At 42.9% G+C, this 14,009-nt stretch overlaps 1 protein-coding gene across 1 annotated transcript in view; it reads right to left on the bottom strand.

Moving 5' to 3' along the window:
* ABAT (4-aminobutyrate aminotransferase) overlaps positions 1-7,631 on the bottom strand; it is a 46,524-nt gene extending 38,893 nt beyond the window's left edge. The window contains exon 1 of the mRNA XM_009278050.2: positions 7,558-7,631. The gene's annotated coding sequence lies outside the window, so the exon portion shown is untranslated. The remainder of the gene's footprint in view (positions 1-7,557) is intronic.
* Between the last annotated feature and the right edge of the window lie 6,378 nt (positions 7,632-14,009).

The raw sequence follows: 14,009 nt of genomic DNA, 5'->3' as shown, positions 1-14,009 counted from the left end.
AGAAGCCTTTTTTGCCTGTACAGAGACCAAGCTGGCATTTTTCATTTCACTGGATGTCCCTCCACCCCCAGTGGGTGTAGACCATCTAGAAGCAAAGGACCGAGGCTTGCAGCCCAAATGAAATGTCACTATTACCTGTAAACCTCCTGGGAAAAACTCTATTTAACAAATACACTCTGAGAATGAAGCTGATCTTCCAGCAGAAAGAGATCATAGCTTTCTGCTTACATAATTTCTGTGCCACCAATAAAACATGCACACAGATGTTGATGACTAGATGCAGGGAAGCAGTTGATCTATTGCTACCGTGATAGGAAGGATCTCTTACCCAACACTAATGAATCAGAAACTTAATTTCTGTGTTGTCTTTAGGCAAGATACCATTTGCTTTCCTTCATGCTTGAGCTTTTTCAAAATTGGCAGAAGAAAACAAAAAACTCCTTGCCTACACAGATCTATTAATTCACGGATCTATTAATACTCAGGTACAAAGACAACTCCCCGTGCCTTCCCAGACAATCGACGCAGCACTTGGTTTCACTTAGTTTGCTCTGAGTTCAATTTAAAATTCAAGGTATTTTGAAATCTGCCAAGGTGAGCAAACACTTGCACAACATTCATGCGCATGCTGGAAAAAGCTAGATTAGCTTTGTAAGGTTTTGGGTCAGACACGTAGAGGGAAGTAGTTAATTTTTTTCAGAAAAAAGTAAATTCACTTATAAGACAAGGTTAATTTAATTCATTCATTAATTTTTCACTCTCAGCTTCTTTCTTTAGTTGTGCTAACTTCTGCATAATCGATGTGTAAAGAAATATCCCAATACCATAAATTGCTTACCTCATGACCATCCTCTAGGAAAAAACAAATGCGAGTCTAAGTCAGTGAGACTACCACTGTGGAAAAAAGCTGTTAAAGGGTGAATCAGCCCAGCACCTCTCACAATGATTAACCACCTTGATTGATGTCCTCTGCTCAGAGCTATTTATCTCGTCTGTACTTCTGCAATCTACAGTTCCCTCCTTAAGTTTGCTCTGCAAAGTATTTCTTTTTAAAAGTCTAGGAGCCTGTTAAAAGCTAATGTGAACGCAGCTTTGCAGGAACTAACACAGGGTGCGGTGCAAACGTACCTAGGACGGAAAGCTAAAACAACCCACCGAGGTTTGCTTTGTTGTTCTAGTCCCCTTCAGTCATCTCCCGTGGGCGTTTGTGCTACAAACTGACTAGTCTACCTTCCCCACAATGATGAGATGCCTCTTCACATACAAATCAAACATACCTTCAAGTCACGCTACATGGTCATACCCACCAGCGTCCAGGTTTCCCTGCAGTGGTACCTACTCTTCCTTCCCTAGGTGAACCACTCCTACGTCTTTGCTCCCAGAATGTTATTTTATTTTTTACTTATATTTACTGTTTATCTTAAATCCTTCAATGGTTAAAATGCAATATTCATAAAAGGCTCAAAAATGTATTTGGAAATGGTATTGGCTTTCTGAAATACTCGTAGAAAAAAATTGTTGCAAGAGGTTTAAAAATAAAGTAGCTCAGCCCTAATTTTCCTTGACAGTTGTTATATAAAAAGTTTTACCATTTTCTAGTCCAGAGTCAGAATAAATCATGTAATTTCACATTTGAGTATAACTAAAATCAACTTCTTTTCCGTCTCCGTTATGCATACAAATTCTCACAGGAGATCAGCCGATGCGATTGGTATACTTGTCTAAGCACATGTTATTTGGTTATCATAATAACCAATTGAATTTTGCCTCCATAATCCATCTCTTGATCAATTCCCACAGGCCTAGCTTGTTCTAGCACTGCAAGCAGCAGCGGCACAGTTTGCAAGCCAGCAGATATCGGCTCTCGTGCACATGTCAAAACTGCAGCAAAGCCACGCTCCATCACCACTGCTGCTTCGGAGCAACTGCATACAGTTTCAGATTCTTTAAAATCTAGGCAAAATACATCCACCAATTTCAGATATCGGACTGTAAAGGGGATGTGAAGGACAGTGTTTGGATTAGATTTGTGATTAAACGCTAGCTACCTTAGACCTCAGAGAAGTGAGGCTTTTCCAGAAAAAGAGATTCATAAAAGTCTTCTCTAAATATTGTTCTTCTGATGGCAACTGTCTGAGCTGGCGAAGGCCGTCGTTACAGATAATAGTACAAAACAGCTGTATTTGCATATATCTTTGTATGTAATTTTGCATTACATAAACACATGCATTGGCAAATACGGTTTAAGTCACAGTCACGTTCTTTTAGTAAGAAAAATTGTTTTCAAAGAGGAAGCTCGTTGAGCACATGAAATATAAGGATATGTGGATTTTTTAAATGCACACAATGTGAAATTGGATGTATTTTTTTCAACAGCAGCTCTTAAAATTCTGTACTGAGTGATTATTTCTGACAGGCAAAATTAGTTACTAGGAATGACAACAGTCATTCAGCAGCAGTAGCCTATTGTCAACATATAAAGACGCATTGTTTCTGTGAGCTAACACGATCATGTTTCTTAGGGACAACCCCTGAAAAAATAAAAAAAAAAGAGAGATCCCAACATTCAGGGGGGCTTGATCCAGATATGAGAGCGAAAATATACAAACTAGGAGTTCATACAACTTTCTCACTTGCTAGCAGAGAAGCTAATGCAGCATGACATCTGCATTTCAGACTGCAGCTTGCAAAAACCTGCCTCTGAAAGCATCCTCGGGATAGATGCAAAGGTAAGAGGTGAAACAGAGAGACTGCAAGACACGGATGAGAAGTCAGCGCTGCAGATTTGCATCTCTTTCTTGCAACTCATGCCAAAGACACAGAAGCCTGTTTTAAATTCATGGGGGCACATTAATCTGTCCCTCAGCTGCTCCAAACCCATTTAACTGGAACAATTAAGTGGTTTAGAAACAGCAGCACAAGCTGCACACTGCAATTACTCCACAAGTCTTCACAATACATATTTGAGGGGGCAGGGGAGCAGGGAGGTAACGGCAAATTAATTCCTCCTTTGCTGTTTTCCTTCACTTGACTTTTCTATGACACACAGCAGCGAGGGTATGATCGTGCTACGTGTTAATTGTTATGAAATTTAAAACATCTCAAACTATCTTTTACTCCTGTGTGCTTGGATCCACCTCAATGTGAAAACAGCGCAAGGCTTATTCGCTTTGCGAGCTGCGCAGGGTCTGCTGGTGGGTGCAGGGGCAGCAGCCCAAGGTCCTGAAGCTCTGCCATCCCGCAGACGGTGGCGGACCCTTCTCCTCTGTCGGGAGCCCACAGGCAGCACCAGCATTACGCCTGAAAGCCAAACCACCCTTTCCACACCCCCAGCCTGCCCTGGCATCCTGGAGGTGAGCTGGTATAGACAGTTTGCAAAGAGGGTGTTTTTCAAAGCGGCGAGAAGGCTCTTCAGTTCACAGCTCAGCATGCTTTGACACTGCATTTTCTGCATCTGTTTTTTAACAGTGGAAGAAACTGCAAATTGAGAGGCCAAGTCAGCTATGGTTCCTGTGACTAAAACAAAAGAACAATGTTGAAAAGACTGGCAGTACTCAGGTAGCCGTGCTGGAAGTGGGAAAACACTGCAAAGCTGACTTTCTTTTGGAATTAAAAGTTAATTTCCTCAGCTTCATAGGACAGTGAGTCCAACTACTGTTACAAAGACCCACAACATGACAAAGTGTTAGTAGTTCATTTTTTTGTGGTGTTTATCTTCCATGAGCTCTTGTTTCTCCTTTCTAACCTCCACAATGCTCCCACACCTGCACATCAGGGCTCTTCAAACAGCTTTTCTGGAAGAGAATCAGACTGGAATATATCAGGGGCAAGCTGGAAACAGTTTGGCTAATGGGGCCAGGACATGTGCACTAAGAAGAGGGAGTCACAGACCCCGTCACATAAGCAGTGACTACCGTATGGTAAGTCAGAGATGAGATAAGTAGTTCTGAAAGAGGGAAAAGACAGAAAGGCTGCCAAAACCAGAGCTGGATGGGACTGCAGCTTCTGAGCTGAGCAGGGACAAGCTTTCAAGCCTCATTCATGCTGCCCAAGCCTTATCATCTTACTCTGCAACAGCGTGACAAGTTAGAAGGAAAAATCTTAACTAGTCCTTCGACATTCTGCACCCCATAAACTCCTGAAAATCCCTTGTTACTCATTTTTTATTGTTTTCACCAACTTTTTCACCAACTTCTGGCAGATATTGTTCTGTGTCTGGGGCCCACAAAACAGAGAGTTGAAGGGCCCTATCTTAAAAAAAATAGTAACAAACAGCCTTGGATTTTTAAAGGGGGGCAAGTCTCCTGGTTTGCAGTGTTCGTGAACAAGCATCTTTCATGACTTAGGTGATGCAGCTCAAGTGTTTTACTTCTAAAAACAGCTCAAGGAGATCCCAGAGCCTGGAATATCCCTGCAATTTCACAAAGAAGTATTAAGTATGGGTGAGGTGGAAGACAGTTGAGTCTGTCATCCGTTAAACATACTCATGTCCTTCCTTAGTCTACGTTTGAGGAAGAACGGGGCAACCTAACGGCATCGTGGTATCTACATAAAAAGATTCAGTGTATACAGCACTCGCTGTTTGAAAATGCACTGCAATCATTAAGCACCACCCCACCCTCCCTTGGGGCGACGGGGCATGTGCACATCCAATAGATCAAAGCAGGAAAAAATTGAATGACTTAACCAGTTGTTATTGACAGAGCGCAGGGTGACATTAGAAATCTTGACTTACTGCTTTAGCCACTTAAATGTAGTAAACAACAAAGTAAATAAATAAAGAAGCCTGCCAGCATGTTGATGTATTTTACTGCAATTCACTTGGTCCCAGAAGCAGAGTTAAGAGTTCAATATAGACTATGTAGTTATGAAAGCCTGAGTGCACACAATGAAATACAACAGGTCCTTTTACTTCAACAGGTGTTTTTTCAAAGTATAGTTCTGAAAAAAATTTGAATTAGCTTACGACAGCATTTGCAAGATAAGTTTGTTAGAGTAACACCAAGAATTTCTAGTGCTAGCTAGACTAAGGCTATCTCAAATCATCACGGGAATAGGAAAGTCCTGTTAAGAGGTAGTTGCAAGAAAATTTACATCTAGTGTTCATATAAGGCCGGCATTAGATTTTCCATCCAGCAGCTATATAAAGCCAGCACAAAACAGAGCTGAAACCCTCGACTTCAGTTAGAACAGTACCTAGCACCATCCTCATGAGACGGCACAGAAAAGAGAAACAAGCTGCTCCTCACCCAACTTGGTCAACCAAAGGCCACAGCCTCGTACTTCAAAAGCAAAGGAGGTTACAAGCACCCCACAACACCAAGGCCACGTATCAGGATCACTACAGGGACTGCGACACTCTGTGGAAGAGGTCTGCTGGGTCTACGGGACAACCCACACATCAGAAGAGAGACCCCTGAGCACTTTGAAGCTCAACACTTATCTGGTGCAATTTCACAGGCAGCAGCCGAAAAAGTCAGGGCAAAGAGTGACTCTCACCAACGAACAGCGGGTTTGTCCTTGGAGAGCGCAGCTCACCAAGGCGTTTCCCACCAAGCAACGCTGACAACAAAACAAGCCACAGCTATCTGCAAATGGAAACATCTATCTACCACCAAAATGGCTTTTGCCAGAAAACACTTCACAAGCTGACAGTTGCTTTTGCTGTTTATTCCTCTAATAACCTTAACAGCTTTGTCTAGAACAGGATGTAATTGGAAACTCCATGATTGTACTTAAGTTGTCAAGGACACAGTTGTCATAGTTACAAGGAAAGCTCAAGTGTCTGTTATTCATGGTTGCTTATTTATTTATTGACACCAACAGGATCAAACACTCCCACTACTGTTGGGAACAGAAATGGGGAGACTGGTTTTGTCTTTCAAGTCTTGACAAAACAGTAAATATTGCACACGACAGTATAAGTCTTCCCTAATAAACTGGCTTTTTGCACAGCTACCTTATCTCACTCCACATTCAGCTGGCGTTCAAGTCAGTCTGTTCTGAAAACTGCAGCAAAAAACCAAAGCAAGACGCAATGCACAAGACAAAAACCTCATGTCTATAGCTTGAAAGTACTGTACAGTATCCATCATGACATGGCAATACCCACCTGCCTAATGAGACCAACAATTAGGTCAGAGCTGAACCAACAGTGAAGCTAGAACAGAAACCTTCAGACCTTCCATCGAGTTTTAAAACTCATCTACAGTCAGAAGCCTCATTACACTCATGTGTCCAGGTTCTTCTCTTTAGATGTCTTCTAAGCAGGGTTTGTTGGTTGGATATGAATAAATCTTTGTGGGTTTTTTTTTCGTTGTTTTTTTTTTTTTTTAATCTTTCTGCCCTTGTCTCTCTTTGTTTTCCCTCTCTCCAACAAATATTGGACAAAAAAGACTCCTGGTCCATAATCCAATGAAAAAGAACAGGTGGGAATGTTGCAATTATGGCACACTAGGATTCAGGTGACCCACCAAGCTTTTGAGCAGCTCATTTTTGATTCAAGAACTATTGGTACAGCTAAGCTGGGATGAGATGTGCCTACACCTTCCATGTGAAAGAAATACATTGTCTCAGGAAAAGAAAAAATGGGGTCTAAAGAGCATCTGTTAGAAGTTGGGCAAGTTCCAGGTCAACAGCTAAAAATACCTACATGAATGGCACAACTGTACATATATGTTGGTAAAACCAAGCACAACTAAACTAATGTTAGCTGAAAAAATCTTAATTTTTTTTAGTTTGTCATACCTTAATAGTTCCCACTGAAAAAAATTGCACTTTGATATTTCAGTGAACTTTACCAGTGAGCTACCCATAAGAACCTCTCTTCAAGCCTGCATATTTTGAATCCGTTATTTTAAATGCAGATGGCAACAACGTATCCAAACCATGCCTGTTAATTTCCACACATTTCCCACACCAAAAGAGTCCAGCGCTCAACAGGTTAAACAGCTTAAATTATGACACAGCCATGCTTTTCAGATTAGTTGCTCCACAAGCATTCTGCGGTTTTGGAAAAAAAAAAAAAAAATTGCAAAATACCCTCAAGTGGAGCTTCCTCCAAGGAAATTCAGTTGTAAGATATATTCAGGTGTAAGATTTCATTCCTCAGCATCCTACCACTGCCTCCTCAGAGGTCATGAAAATAGATAGATAAATATCATCAAATAAAATGTACTGTAAAAGCACAATTTATTCTTCTGGTTCCTGAAGTCATAAAATAGCTCACTTGGAGGCAGCCTGGACCAAACCAAGGGAAACATCTTAAACGGGAGCGAGTGCTCTGGTTTCTCAAGGTGACCCCCATTTCAGCTGAAAACACAGAAAAGCAGACACATGCGGGAGATTTCTTTTACAAGGGGTCCAGCAAACAAACCGGGGAACAGCTAACCGTGCATATGCATGACAGGGACATTTTAACATCACACATGCCTGCACACACACATAGAGACACGCATTCACCTCTGAGCAGAAAGCATGGGAGCGCAGCCCTTGCAGGCTCGGCCAGAGTCTGTGCTAAGCCCTACCACACGCAAGGCACAAGGCAAAGGCACTTACACGACTTGGATGAAAACTCCCCGCAGCCAGCTTGCCGGTTGAAAACGCCGCTCTCTCCTTCACTTTAGAGTAGGCTGCTGCTGGCTGCATTCGTGAGAAATGCCATTGCTGTCAGCTCCCTCCAGCAGCCGCTCGCGACTGCTGGCAGCGAGGACAGGCATCACCCAGAGGAAACCCCCGAGCTGCGACCCTGCAGCTTAGCTGGAGGGAATGCCCCAGTTAATGAAGGTTAATGAAACCAGCTCCCACAAGCTATACCCCGTGCTCAGCCAAACCCAGCAGAGAGTAATACCCAACTCGCCTCAAACTGAGATCATCTGGCTCTGCCTGTTGCTACTCCAGCACCTCTGGCACGTGGGTGTAGCGCGTCAGCTCAGACCCCTGGGAGTCTGAGTTCACCTGAATGCCTTCTTGGCAGATTTCTGAAAACAAATTCCTGAGATGCAGAGCCAGACTGTACTAACATTTGAAATGGCCCCTTAGTTTTCAAGAATTGTGGAAGCTGAAGAACAGGTTTTGTCCATAAAACCCCCTCATTTTACTCTGGTTTGCAAATATCCCGAGGGTGACACCCAGACACGCAACTGTCATAAAATAACCTTGGTTCGGTTCAGTTCCTTCAGGTCGTGCACAGGCGCAGGCAGTACAGCAGCCAGCACGCATCCTAACGCCACCTCCCGCCGCGCACTGCTCGAGACAGGGAATGGGAGAGATGCGGATATGCACAAATAACAGCAGCATCCCTTCAGGCCCGTGGACGCAGGGAAAGCGAGCACAGGGTGCCATCGCCGAGGCAGGGATGCCATCGCCAGGTTGCCATGGTGCCGGGGGGCAAGAGGGAAGGTGCGCCAGAGCACAGGAAAAGGCTGAGCCGCTTTGGATTTAAATCCCTGTGACAGCATTTCGGCTGAGCCACTGCACCGTTGCTGTGGCAACCGACGAGTGAAAAAATCACAGAGGAAATCTGTAATTATTATAAGCAAGATGGTGACTTACCCACTTCAGTAATCAGGGCATTAAAACGACTTGAGCAGAGGAGGGAGTGCTCCGGACCCCCAACAGGCAGGGCTGCACTGCCGCAGGGAGCCAGGAGCCAGATCCTAGCTGTGGGACCTGCTTTACACCGTATCTCCTGTAGGCTCCAGCTGTGGGATGTGACATTTTGGCAGGATGCTTTCCTAAGTGCAGGGTTTGAAGCCTGCCCGAGGGGCTGCGACCAAAGCACCTGCACCCACATGCTCCAAGGAGGGAGATGAGGGAGCAGCCTGGTCCTCAGGGAACCAGAGCGAGCCAGAGACTTGTGCTGCCTTGGCTCAGCACAAGCACAGTGCAGCATAAGGAAGGGTCTCAGACAGAGGGAAGGACAGATATCGGAAGCAAGCAACAAAGATAGAAGATGCAATGCTTATAGGATGCGGCTAAGGTCCCTGGCAGTTTAGTGACTCCAGTTTGTGCTGCTATTACAGCACCACGTTTTCTTCCACCTTCTCTCAGTGCAGTAACAGCAGCAGTGTTTATTTGGCTGGGGTGGATGTTGTGATGATTACCATGCTAACACAGCAATGAGGAGGGACAGAAAGTCGTTCAGGTAGACCAAACACACTCTGCAGTCTCTCTCCATTATAACATTATCCTGACACAGATAATTTACACACCAACAGATGCGATGCCAGCATCCACACAACCGATATATATCCATTGCAGGAATACATGGTTTAAAGTCACCATGTTGCTCTCCAGAGCTCTTCTACACAAAATGGACAATCGATCACCATCCAGACAAACTGCTAATGAAAATGCTGTTAACACCAAAAAGGAAGGGAATCAGACATGGCTAACTGTTTTGATTCCCTTCTCCTTCGCCCTAAGACTGTGGCCTGGGATCCCATGTGAGTACTAGCAGCTGTCAAGAAAGGAACCCAAACTGCAGTCATTTGTAAGACAGATACCTTACCACTCCTAAGTAACAAGCTGTTGATTTGATCCAAATTAGAGACTGAAGCTGACCCCTCACCTTCTTCATAATTTAAAATCTGTTATTAATTACATACACAGACTGTAAATGACATATTTAAACTGGCCTGTACTGGTTGCCAGACAGTAAAACAAACTGCTGACTCTAAATTGAACTTGTTAACTAGCTAATCTATCACAGAAAGTGCAATAATCCTATTCAGACACATGGTTAGTGCAGGGACACATCACAAAGTAGAGGGGGAATGACTGAGAAAAGTTGTAGGTATTTACACTCACCACATATAAAATATTGGATTCAAAGGCAATGTTTTGTATCAGCAATTTATTACTGCACTTATTCAGTGTATAATCAGGATTACAGCTCCTAAGGGTGCACTCCGGGGAGATCGAGGTATGACAAAGAAATTCTTGTGCCTCTGCTGAGTCCTACCTTACATGATGTGAGGCTAAACTCATTCAACAAAATTATCTTGGATAAAAAGTACTTCTTATTGTGAAGTGCTACAGTGGTGCTAACAACATCATCTGGAGACTCCAGTCAGCATCGTGCCCCATCATGCTAAGCCATGTCATGTCCAACTGCTTGGAAACTCATCCTCCCAAGAGAGAGTAATTCAGTAGTAGACTTTTATTTGTAGGGGATTTTTTTGTTTGTTTTAACCCTTGCATCAAATGGCTTGACACTACTGCGGCTTCCTAGGTAGGACGTAAGTTCTTGCTGTTACGTATGGCTGCTTTCAGCCCCTCCACTCACAGCGCAGCCCCTCCATATCCATAATTATCCTGCCTGGCAGGCTGGATGCACAAACAGGATGACAGTGACTCGTGTAAGTCCTGTTGCAGGGCAAAGAATGCAGAAGTCCCAGTCATTCTTATGTCAGTGATTTGAAGCAACTATAACTGCTAAACACTTATTTAAGATGTATTAAAAATGTTACAATCCACAGTTTTGTGAACTGCCCAAGAAAGCTATGGACTTCCATTTGATTTAGTCAAGAGAACATTGGTAACGAGATTTAGTTGAATAGTCTGTCATTGGAAAGGACATCACCAACCACAATAAGTACACAATCTGCACTGATACACAGTTTTCCAAGGAAGACTCGTTACACAATCTTTCACTGTTAGAAAATAATCTCCTGCCTCAGCAGAATCAAAAGCATGTCTTTCCACCGTTAGATTTTTTTTTTTATGTATCAATACTGAATACATCTTTCTGAAATATATTATGAAGATACAAGTCAAAATGGAGATCAGATTCTGGCCAGACTGGTCCACAAGACCAAGTAAAAGCACAAGGTCAGTATAAAGGATATTTTGTTTTTATGGAAAAATATTAGAAGGTTTAACTATGTTATCAACTGCTGGATTTCACTGCAAATGATAGCAAATTCCTCCAGAAGCAACTCTATAGTCCTCCTTAATCCCTGCCTCACACTCTAGAAAGCATCTGCTACAATTTGTTAGGAAAAACAAAGCATTTCAAACAACACAGAGCTACAGTACTTGAGAAAAATTCAGTATCCAGAAATAGCAGCTCTCGGGTAGAGACAAGATGTCAAAATCCTAAACGTCATATACGCCTGCAAGAAATGGGAACAAAACACATCAGTATCACAAAGCAGAGGGCGAGGCACGCCAGGATACTCAGCACAAAGTCCTAGTCCTCCTTCAAAAAACAGAGTTGCCACAGGACTAAAAAGCAGGGTCTCAGGACCCCAAACTTGCACGAAGAGGAAAAGCAACACCCCTCCTAAGGGCTTGCCATGTTCGGAGAAGGAATAAAGCACTAACTGGAGTGTCAAATCAACTTCTAGGTACTGCCAACAGTAATTACTAGGTTCACTTTAAAATATATTAAAAAAATCTTTCAATGCAGTTGGAAGAAAACATAAGACTATATAAATGTTGACCCCAAGTTAATTATAAAAATCTGAGCAAATGATTTGCAGACAGAAGGATAAGAATCTTATTTGGACGAAGAGGATTATCATGCAGGGCAAAACAGAAAATAAAGGGAAGGACTGGGATTGCTTAGCTTTGCAGGAAACCCAACACACTGCAGCTTTTCCAACCTGTGGCAAGCCAGGAGACTGCTTCCTACCCTAGCACATTCAGTAACATTACACTATGTGTGAAGAGGAAGTTTTTCTTCTTTAAAAGAAGTAAAAAGCCTCATGAACAGAGTGCAATTCACTGCAATCAATACCACTAACATCCAGGAATTTCTTTTGGTGGGCAGATGCTTAGCTTAGAAATACCAGAGGCTGCACGTGTGCAAGGGCACACCTGAACTGCACCTGCATTACTTACAAATCAGTAACTGGTATAACTTACACTGACACAGGGAGAGTGGGATCACCCCCCTCTGTCCTTCAGATGACAACTACTTTAATTCCCATGAAACATGAGAACTTCACATTTCGAAGGAGGAGAAGGAAAGGGATGTAGGAATTAAGCACAGTCACTATGAATTTCTACCATTCAAAAGTCCTACTGTTGCCTGTTTATTCAGGCAATAGGTTAAAAAGAACAGCAGCTGGTCAGTTTTCAAAACAGTTTAGGGAACATAGATACATACGCAGTGTTAATCAATAGACCCTGTGGCTAAATTCCCTAGTATGTTTTGAAAATTATTTTTGGGCTCCAGACGGACAAACAAACTATTAGCAATCTGATTCAGCAAGATACATACTTCTCAAGTGATCCCTTGTACTTCACTGGGCCCATTCACAAAAACTGTAGCTGTGAATGAGCCAAAGCACTCTGTTGAATTAAAAGCAAGGTAGAAAAACTGGTAACTGGAAGACTCACTGAAGGTTATCAAAATCTGAAAGTTACCCATTAGGGAAAAGAAACACATGGCTACTGCATAAACTGTGCTCATTTACTCCTTATATATTGCCTATTTGACAAAAATAATGAAGTTGCTGCATTACAACATTTCACACAAGTACTAAATACCTGGACACAATTTTGAGGAGGTAAATTAGACCTTACTAAGTGTGCTAATGGCTAAACTCACTGGTAAAGTCTCGTCGAGGTACCTCTATACTGCACCCTCTACTCTCACGATAGCACTGACACCCACACAGGAGACTGAGCGCTGTTTTTTCAGTCTGGTACATACAAGCTATCAATCACATGAATGTGAAGATTCTGTATGTCACATTTAGGTAGCTAAAAGGGGTTGGACAGTTTTAGGAAGGCTGCTAGTACTGGGCAAATCTTTATAAAAGTTTCTATTACAAGTTGAGCAAGTCCAGCTGTGCTGGGGTCACAGAAGAGCAATCAAGAAACTGCTGAAGGAGTCCTCATGTAACTGCGATGTTCAGAGAGGCTGCACAAATTGGGAGTGAGGACACAAAGCCAGGATATTATGTCAGCTGCTTCTGGAATCACAGAAGATACCCACTATTTCCACTTCATAAAGGAGAAGGCCTATTGGACTGGAATTACAGACAAGCTAAAAGCAGGAATGGAAAACAACTGATTTTTAAGGATTTGGGAGATAACCTCTTCTGGAATATCTACTTGCACCCACACTCCAAGCATGTTTTGAAACCTTGTGAGAAGTACCCGAAGCCAGCGTCTGTGCCACCACCAGCCGGTGTCAGTGCCACACACCTCACCTCCCGTACCAACAGTTTCAGAGCAGCTCTGTGCTGGCTCTATTCATTTCCAGCAACCAAGAGAGCCAGTGGACATCCCGCAGATATCCCATGAGGAACATCCATGGGTGCTGCAAGGAAATATCTTGCAAATACAGGCTGTAACGATGAATACTAAGCAACAAATCAGCTGGCAATACCACTAGCCTTAGTGTGTTGGGACAGGTAGGAGATTGCACTTTCTGTCAAATACCACAGAAATGCTGTAACAAGGGCAGAGAAAGGCATCTTAACGTAAGCTGTCCAGTGGCGTGGGGCAGCAGCTATCCTCCCTTCTTGCACTGTCAGACAAGCCTGCCTCTGTGACTACAATATTGCCACAAAGGCACTAATAAACACTAGGAATGACTGCCGTATCAAAAAGAGATCAAGGTAAGTCTATTGCCGGTGTAATTTTAAGCAGCTTCCCCAAGTTACTCCAGGATGAATAGAGTCAGTATGGAATAAGGAGCTAGTAGTTAGGTTAAACAGCTTGTTTATTTATTTAACAAAAATCTGTTAAGGGAAATATTTATCTTTCTAAGGATAGCTCATGAAAGTAAGCAGCGCTAGCACAATGGGACAGCAGAGCACTTCCCTTCAGAGCACTGTCCTCCATCCTCCTTCAGTGGTACTTAACCTCTCCCTCTCAAGAGGCCCCAAGAGAGCACTGTCACAGCAGCTCAGAAAAAGGAAAAACAAAAAAAAAAGGGCAAATTTTTCTTCTCCTTCATAAAATCAGGGTTTCACCAAATGGATGCAACTGCAGGATTTATCAGTAATCAGATAATTCTTCACAGAGGTTACTAAAGCACGTGCTTTGTT

Source organism: Aptenodytes forsteri, unplaced genomic scaffold (genome assembly GCF_000699145.1).
Source record: "Aptenodytes forsteri isolate BGI_AS27 unplaced genomic scaffold, ASM69914v1 Scaffold26, whole genome shotgun sequence".
Classification (NCBI taxonomy): domain Eukaryota; kingdom Metazoa; phylum Chordata; class Aves; order Sphenisciformes; family Spheniscidae; genus Aptenodytes; species Aptenodytes forsteri.
Note: the sequence above shows the minus strand (reverse complement) of the source record. Positions and strands in the feature narration are given on the sequence as shown.